This window comes from Gossypium raimondii, chromosome 3, assembly GCF_025698545.1.
Source record: "Gossypium raimondii isolate GPD5lz chromosome 3, ASM2569854v1, whole genome shotgun sequence".
NCBI lineage: Eukaryota > Viridiplantae > Streptophyta > Magnoliopsida > Malvales > Malvaceae > Gossypium > Gossypium raimondii.
This window is the reverse complement of record NC_068567.1, coordinates 42,024,649-42,033,970: the sequence shown is the minus strand read 5'-3', so window position 1 is coordinate 42,033,970 and position 9,322 is coordinate 42,024,649.

Genomic DNA, 9,322 nt, shown 5'->3' with positions numbered 1-9,322 from the left:
GGGAAAGTTTTGGCTAATTGATTAAAGCTTCTGTTTCCCAGACTTATCTCACAGTCTCAATCTACTTTTGTGTCAGGGCGGCTTATCATAGATAACATTATGGTCACCTTTGAGCTTATTCACCATATGAAAAATAAGAGTCGTGGTTCTATAGGTGAAGTTGCTCTGAAAATCGACATTAGGCATATGATAGGGTGGATTGTTCTTTCTTGAGATTTATCATGGACCGCATGGGTTTTCATAGTAGATGGGTGGAATGGATGATGCTTTGTGTCTCTTCAGTTATTTATGTTGTTTCTTTTAATGGTAATGAGCTTAGACCTATTGTTCCTCATAAAGGCTTTCGTCAAGGGGATCCCCTTTCGTTATACTTGTTTATTTTGTGCACTAAAAGACTCAGTTATCTAATATGAATGGCTGAAATGAGAGAGATGTTGAATGAAATCTCTGTTTGCCGAGGAATTCTGACAATTTCACATTTGCTATTTGTTGATGATATTTTTCTTTTCTTTTGGGCTAGTGAATCAGAGACTAAGGTTGTTAAAAGTGTTTTACTTCAGTACGAGGAAGCATCTGGGCAAGGCATAAATTTTACTAAATTTGGCATCATGTTTAGTTCCAATACTAAATAGCAAGTTCGATAGTCTATTTCTGCAATTATTAGTATCACCGTACCTCTTAATCATGGGAGGTACTTAGGTCTTCTATCTTTGATTGGTCGTAATAAAAAGTAGGTCTCTACATTTATAAAGGGACGTTTGACAAAGTGTATCCTTAGTTGGAAGAATATATTTCTTTTAAGGGCACGAAAGGAGGTGGTTATTAACACAGTGGCTCAAGCTATTCTTGTTTATAATATGAGTGTCTTTCTTCTCCTTCATAATACTTGTGATGATCTGCAAAAAAATGATGAACTTATTCTGGTGGGGTTCGGAGGATAGTCGAAAAAGAATTCATTAGGTGGCTTGGAATAGGTTGTGTGTTTCAAAGAAGTTTGGCGGGTTGGGTTTCTACAATCTGTATTGTTTTAATTTGGCACTACTAGCTAAACAAGGGTAGAGATTCTTCACCTAGCCTAAATCTCTTTCGTTCAGGACTTTCAAAGTTAAATACTTCTCGACTAACGATTTTCTTGGTTCAATAAAGGGTGCTTCTCCCTCTCTCTTTTTTTTAGAATAGTATTCATATGGCTAAAACAATGCTCCTTGAAGGTACTTGATGAAGAATAGGAAAAGGTAACATGGTTAATACTTTTAATGATCCATAGATTAATGATGATGATAATTTTTTTGTTGACATTGTTCCTCTGGATGGGTGTGCCTATATTCGAGTATGTGATTTAATTCATCCTATGGAGGCTCGTGAAATAAGGATATGGTGGAAGGGTTGCTTGTATTGTATGACACCTAGTGGGTTTTGTGTATGTCGTTAAATTGGTAATCTATGGAGGATATTTATACGTGGCATTTTGGTTCTAATAGATCCTCTTTTTTCAAGTTTGGCTATCAGGTGGCCCTTCACTTATTTTCCAACACTATTGATTTTCATGTCAATGGCCCTTGGCAAACTCTATGGAATGAGGCTTTGTCGTTGAAAATAAAAGAATTCTTATGACGATTGTTACAAGGGTTTGTACCTTGTAATAGTAAGCTTCTAGCTCGATAGGCAAATATTGATCCTTTCTACCCGAGATGTCGTCAAGTCAATAAGGATTTAGAGCATATTGTTTTTTTGTCCTTGCGCAATTATTGTATGGCATGAGTTAGGACACACGCCAGCTGTTTCAGTAGAGGATTTTATCATTCGGATTTTGGCTGAACAACAAGAGGAAAACAGATGGCGTGTGTTGGGGATAATTTGGGTATTTGGTATAGTAGGAATGAGGTGGTGTGGAAGAAAAGGGTTATGACGACAAACCAACTTGTGTAATATGTTGACGAATTTTTACAATGTTGGAAAGGGGCTTGGTTGGTTTATTCTTCTCAATCAATTATGTGTGTTATGGTTAAATGTGGGGATATCTGTTGGTGCAAATCAGGATTAGGGAAGTTAAAATGTAATGTTGATGGAGCCATTTTCACAGATAATGGGTGCATGGGATGGGCGGCGGTTTTGCGAAATGATGAAGGTAATTTTTTTCAATGCATTTCGGGTTTTATGAAGAGCACTCTTAGTCCTTTTTTGTTAGAAATTATTGTTGTTCAGGAGGCTCTCTCTTGGCTCAAGTCTTTGCATGTAGACAATGTTATAATAGAGACTAATAGTTAGTGTCTCTGGCAAGCCTTTCATCATGATTATGAGGATGCCTTGGACACAGGTTTACTGTGTTACTATTGCCTTTGCTTTTCAATCATTTTCATTGTGTTGGATTTGTAGGGACGCTAATAAGATTGTTCATGTTTTGGAAAGAGGGGTTTTATTGAGAGCGAAGTATATGGATTGCACTTTTGTCCTTTTATTGTTCGTATTGTAAATGCTGAGAAATTGTCTAAGTTGGATGTTAATAAGGGGAGCTAAGTTTGGATGTATTAGGTAAACCTGGTGGCTTGGAGTTAGGTACTCTCTTTGGTATATCCTTTTCAGCTTTAATTAGTTTTTCTATTAATAAATTTAATTTCTTAAAACAAAATATTTTTCTATCTTTCACCTAGTTTTTCCTTTCTAATAAATAAATGTTTTAAGTGACATCTGAGTTCACATAAATTCTTCAATTTAAACCCCACACCCCAAAAAAATGTGGCTCAAGTCAAAATATGTCGTTAGGGGGATTTTGATTAAATGTTGGTCACTTTTTACATTAAATTATAAAAGAAAAAAAAGGCTTATTAGTTTTTATTCAATCAAGATGGGTTCAGACTTTCAATTGAAATAAGAAAAAGAAACCTTTAAAATATGTATTAATAATTGATATTATCACATGTTTTTAGAAATACTTTAAGCAAGTAAATGCAACCTATTTAATCCTGCGGGTAAAGTTTTAAATTTTATTAATAAAAAAATGAAATAGAGTTTTTAAACTCCATTGATGAAAAATAATAAAAGTTTGTAAGCATAAGAGAAATGATGGATCACCTAACTTTATCCAATCCGGAGGCTCTCAACATCAAAATGAAAAAGAAAACAAAGGTAATGGAGTTAATTATATGTTCTGCCAACTTTAAATAATTCTTGCTGACTTCAATTTTACTTTATCATTCCAATTGTGCACGCCGCGACATGAAAACGCCTCAAATCCTCAAATTATGATAAACATTCACTATTAATTTTTTTTTTTAAAGAGTAAAGTTGACCATCTTTTTTTATTCAAATATTGTACTATCTTAGTTTTTTTATTAATAAAAAATACAAAAAAAATAAAAATAAAAACATTTTATAATACTATAAAGTATAATGAAAAATATAGTATTTTGTTATTTTCAAAGTTACCTTTTTAGTTAAATTTGATTATTAATATTTTAAAGAGAGACAATTTTTCAATAGAAATGTTAATTAAAACATTAATTTTTAATGATGTTGGCATGATAATCTACATATATTTTATATTGACATGACATTATTTGCCTTATATATCACTTCATTGAAAATTTTAAAATTATAAAAATTACGGGAGAGAAATTTTAGACCAAATGCAATTGTTTATCTCTAATTAGATTAATTTAAATTAAATTAATACGTAGATAAATAAAAATTAAATCCTAACTCTTTTATAATCAAATCATACTCTTTGAATTATTTTATCTCTAATTAATTAAATTAATAAGAGATAAATAATAAATAAAAAGGTTTAGTTCTTGTAGAAAATGCAAATGAAGAAGTTAATAGTTCTCTCTTTTATTCAAATATCTGACACTATAAAAGGAGATCACCTCCAAGTCATTCAAAACACATACACAAGTTCAAGAAATTTAAAAATTCTCAACAAAAATTTCTTAAGAAACTAAAGAACTTGAAGTTCTGATGAACTGTCATATCAATTCTGAAGAAAAGCTACCTTCCGATCCTGTTCAACCAATGAAAGGATGCCAAAATTTGTTCTTGAAGAAAGTCATATTTCGATCTGATTCAATTGAAGAAAGGGGGTCCAAACCTATTTCAGAGCAAGTCAACACGACAATTGAAATCACTCACCTCCATCCAAGATCAAGCTTAGATAACCCTAGCATCAAAGCATAACTGAAGAGAAGAATAAAAGGAGTTTTCTTCTTAAAGAAATCCAAAGATTGTAACTTCTTTTCAAAGTTATAAAGAAAAATTTACTCCAATTTTTCAAGTCAATATTTGACTTGAAATTTGTATATGCAAAATTTTTAAAAATTATAAAAATAATTTAAATATTATAAATACATGTAAAGTTCATAAAATTAAAAAATGAAATACATGTGGATTGTTATGTGGGCTACTATATTTAAAAATTTAACATTGTAGCTAGTATTTTCATTAAAAAAAAACAATTCCACATTTTTTAGAAGTTGATGGTCAAATTTTGAATTTTTAAAAGGTTGAAGGCTAAATTTGGCTAAAACAATAAGGGTCATTGATAAAAATGTAAACATTAAAGGCTAAATTTATTATTACGTAATAATATAACTTACTTTAAAAAAATAGATTTTGATCATTTCTCAAATGAGTTACCAAGTTTATGAGCGACATTAACTCAATCAAAGGCTTTATTATAATGAAAACAATGAGTAAAAAATTAAACTTTATAAGATAAATTTATAAAGTGGTTTTTTAAGGTGAGTAAAAATTATATTAAAAAATGATATCTCCAATATTTGAATTCTTTTTATGGAATTAAAAAATATTGATAAAATATCAGATAATTGTGACTTATTTTCATTTATTTTTGTGTTTTATTATATTTAAATAATATTTTTGTTGTATTAAATTTTTATGTTTTAATGCATTATTTGGGTGTAAGTTAAAAGGTTAAAAATATTAGTGATTGCATTACACATGTATCAACGTGGAAATAATATATTTAAAATATATGTGTAGTTAAAAATAGTATCTAATAAATAATTAAATATATAGTTTGAAATTAATAATTACATACGAAATTAAAATAAAATAAGTTAGTTTAAATTGTGAGTAAATATAAATTTAAATATGTAAATACATCGGTGTAAGAATATTAAATAGTTTAAATTGTGAGTAAATATAAATTTAAATATGTAAATACATTGGTGTAAGAATATTAAATACATTTCAATTGCTTTCCATCTTGTATTGTCATTTTCTATGACATGCCGAAATGTTATCAGGTTAGAAAGCTTTATTTAACGTGTTATTAAAATGTTATTATATTATCACGTGGGTCAAAGAAAAATTCAATATTAAAAATATTGTTATAAATTATTTATTTAACAATTGAATCATAAGTAAAATATGGTAACTTGCTTATAAAAAACTTTTATTAAACATACTTTCATAAAAATGATAAAATTAAAATTTTAATATGTTTGATAGAAATGTTCTCAAATTTTTTTAATATAAAATTTATATAAAGCTATGAAAATACAAACATTTTATAATAATATTTATTAATCGTTTAAAATTAAATTTTTAATGTTTTTCATAATCGAGTTGGTATCTAGTTAACTCGTGACACCAACTCTTTCACATACTTGAATAATAGCATAGATTTTGATGCAATAAAAGCATAATCAATTTTTTATTTTCAGTTTTTATTTAATGCATTTTCACTTAATTCAATAAATATTAACATAGTAGTTTTTAGTAAAATAGTCATTTAAATATAATTAAAAATTAAAACTTTATTTGAGTTAAAGTTAAAAGTAGTGTTTTTAAAATTAAACTAGTTGGTCGAATTGGTTGGTCTAGGAATTAGCCGGTACAACGATTCGGAACAAGGAAAAAAACTAATTGACTCTCGAACTGGCACGGATTAGTTGACCGGCAGTTGAACCAGATTTTATAATTTTATTATTTTCATTTTAAAATTTTTATAAATTTTTAATAATTTATTTAATTTTAACCAGACATACTGATCAAATTAAGAATCAATAACCTAATCAATTTAACTATACATTGAATAAAGATTAAAATATATTTTGATGCAATAAAGTACGGTAATAGTTTCATTATTATTTTGTTATTTTTGGTTAATTATTATTATTATTATTTACTTATTGAGAAAGAAGTTTTAATATTGTCATTAAATTTACATTTAAAAAATTGTCATTAAACTGGGATTAAGGTAATATTATTTAAAAATACAAGTAATAAACTACATTCTTTTAATTCAATAAAAATAAAAATATAAAAATTTTCAATTAATCGAATCATTCACTATTCCTTTAAGCTCCACAAGTGTTTTTTCAATGATCTCAATTGAAATTAACTTAACTAACTTGTGTTAGAAGGAATTCGAAAATTTTAAACATCCAAGAAGTAAGCCACAAGGGCTCCACTTATGCTACTTTGCCACTTCCGACTTTTCTTCGTATTTAATTATCCCAATAAGAATAGGGTCAATTCTTAAACATGCCATAAACAACTCCTCAACTCACCCAAAAGCCAATGCCTTAGTTGACAAAATATATTTTATTGATTCTACCAAAAAACAATTTGCGGAATAATTAATAAACGCATGCAATGCAATTTATAATTTCATCTTTTTGACTAAAATCAGATTGCCAATTTACTACCGCTTCTCAATTAATTTTTTGAAACTCAAATTTTGTAAACATTATCTTATTTTTATTTAATTTTAGTTAACAAAAATAAATTTATGCTTTTAAACGTATTTTTTAATTTAAAGATTCGAGAAGTTATAAATAAATGTATGCATTCTATAAAATAAGAACTTCACCTACAAACCAAAGAGGATTGGCAAAGGTAAATATTTCTTATATTCGAATACCTAAGTTCGAGACTCACTATGTATAATCATATTCATTGACCTCCAAATTTTATCATGTACAATTATCATTGTGAGTTTTAATCCACTTCGTAAGTTTTAGTTTAGATTGTAATAATTTCTAGTCTATTTATATGGTCTACTTTGTAATTACTTAAACAATTCTTTTATATTGTAATAATTTAGTACTTGTTATTATTCAAATATATATTTATATTATGCTTGAAATGTATTATTAGCACTTTTAAAAAAAAAAACTCCACTTGCAATATATAAATAATTTTTCCAAAATTAACAAATACTTATTTTTAGTGTTGTGGTTGTGTGTTAGATAAAGTTCAGGATTAGATAAAGCATAATCGCTTAGGTGGGTTTTTTTTTGGGGGGTTCTTTCAATGACTACTTCACGAAAAGCAACACGAACCGTGCCTAAAGCTTTATAACTGACCTAATTTAATTAGGATAAGCAATTAAAGAGAATTTTTATTTTTTGACACAGTGATAAATGGAGTTTTTGTTCTTTGAAATATATTATCATTAAAATTTTTAAAACATATATATTTTATATTTTTAACTTTCGTAATATAAAATAGAACATCATCACATCATTATATTTTAATAAAATTAAAATTTAGAAATAAAATTAAGAGATACATTACACTTCTAACATAAAAAGCAAGTTTAAACCTTGAATATAAGGGACAACGATAAACACTAAATATAGATAAAATAGATATGGAGAATATAAAAGTAATAATAACAGGAATTAAAAAAATCATAATCAAGTTGAAAATTTTGACAAGTTCATATTTTGAATGTCGCTTTATCCTTATTTTTAGTTTTAAAAATTATCATGTATTTAGATTCAATGTACAATTTGATACTTGAACTTTTATTTTGGGCAATTATACACTTTAAACATTGATTTTAGTTCAAATGTGTATTTAAAATTTTGATTTTGATTCAATTGTACATATTTAAAGAAATTAATATATCTATTTATTTTATATTAGATAAATATAATTATTGGTTGTGTAATATGTAAATAAAATGGTGTTATATTGATATTGATATTAGGGTTTGTAAATATTGAAACAAATTAGAATGTCATGTATAAAATTACACAAGATTAAAGTTCATATATAATTTTGATATTTATCTTATAATTAATTAATTTACTTGATATTTTTACTTATACTAAATTATGACATATCTAGGTGTAAATTCATATTATAAATTTTAAAATTTTGATATAAAATTAAATATGGCTTTAATTCAAATGATAAAGTTGATTTATTATAATCTTGATTTCACAAAAATTTAAAATATATTTATATATTATACCATTTTATAAAAATACAAAAAACTTTTATTGATGACGCTAAACTCTTAATATTACCATAGAGAAATATCATCCACAATTTAATTTACTCTATAATTTAAGAAAAACACTCGTTTCTCAAAAACTGATTGGATATTTCTTTAAATTTATGAGTAAAATTAAAACATATGTTTTTTTTAATTTATATGTATATGTATGTGCGCTATTGAATATGCTTAAAAGACATGTGTTCACTGTTCATAGCAGTCCTCCATCTTATCTTAGATCGTCTCCTTTTTCTGTAATTTTCCTAATGAAAATCATTAAATAAGACTCGCTTTCCCCTCCGTTAGATCTAATAGCTCTAGAAATCAAAGGATAAAACTGTTCCACGCGGTCACTTCCATCATTGGCCATCGACCGCCGTTGTAAAGGGCACTAGTACAATTAAGAACATTATCTTTAAATTTCGCAAAGGGAACTGTGCAAAGCTCGTTGCCGGCTCAGGGTTTTGTCGTTTCACAGTTTTTCTTTTCCATTTACTTATTGGGTTCTGCTTTTCAAATTCGGACAAATAAAAAATGTTCGGGACACGTGTCACGTGTATTGGTGGCCACGTGAGACTGTTCAATTATCCGTGCTTATCCACTTTAGTCGGCACTTTATTTAATTAAATTAAAATTTATTATATGTGTTGCTTGTAGGTCCTACATTGCTGACGTGGTGGATAAGTCAATGTGACGTCCAGCTGTTATCGGTCCTTTTCCCCACCTTTGTATCGTATCGCCCCCGATAACTTTTTTTATTTTTATTTTTTATTGTCCGTTGATTAGAATTTAGTTATTTTATTTCAAAAATCAGAATTTCGCAAACGACAATGATAACGAAGAAAAATAAAAAGAAAAGTGCTTTATTTTTTAAATGGATATTAAAAATGATGCTATTAAATTAAGAATTAATATACCGTGTATAAAAATCATACCCAGTAAGTTAATCATTAGGGCATTTAATTGGTAGAAGTAATGTTACATTTTGGATGATATTATAATTTTAGATTTTAATATTTTAATTTTACATTTTAAATAGTATCAATATGTCGGATTTTATTAAAATTTAAT